General features: G+C 45.5%; 1 protein-coding gene across 1 annotated transcript in view; it reads right to left on the bottom strand.

Annotated features, from left to right (window-relative positions):
* LOC119585237 (protein Wnt-5b-like) overlaps positions 1-638 on the bottom strand; it is a 252,158-nt gene that overhangs the window by 80,012 nt on the left and 171,508 nt on the right.

Below are 638 nucleotides of genomic sequence, written 5' to 3' on the forward strand. Positions count from 1 at the left end.
CTAAAGTGCAGTGTTAATAACACATGCTTGAACACAGTAATGTACAAAAATGACACGGAGAAGCTCTAGTTACTGAAGCCAAAATCACCTGAAACCTCCTAAAAGTGAAACTGATATTAATATATTCACCTAAAAATGCATCTTGTGCTTTACTCAAAACGGGGATTTTCTATTTTTTCTTAGTTATATTCTTCACTTCACTGCGTATGCTGAAAACCAAAATTATCCAAAAGCACATGCGCTCCCCCATTCCTCCGTACCCCCCCCCCCCGGCGAACTACCCTCTAAGCCAATGTACCAATCAGCTACTTAATACTTCTCGCGTAGCCTTCAGGAGAGAAAGAACCCCCTCACGCCCACCCATCACGCCCACAAAGCCCACACTTCCATCAGACGCCATCTTGAAGACCCCCCCCCTCTCCTCCTCCCCTCCCACCTCCCTACCTCATTTGCATAGTCTTACAAGACCTTCACAAATTACTATCGCGGGACGGTGGGGTCGAATGAGGGACAGCTTTCCCGTTTTCTTACCATGAGTGATGACCACCCTCGCCGTAATTCATTTATGTCGCAATTAACATTAATTATACAGTGAGTGAACGGTGGTCCTAGTGGAATGCTGTAGGAGTTATTCAAGA

Source organism: Penaeus monodon, chromosome 19 (assembly GCF_015228065.2).
Source record: "Penaeus monodon isolate SGIC_2016 chromosome 19, NSTDA_Pmon_1, whole genome shotgun sequence".
Taxonomy (NCBI): Eukaryota; Metazoa; Arthropoda; class Malacostraca; order Decapoda; family Penaeidae; genus Penaeus; species Penaeus monodon.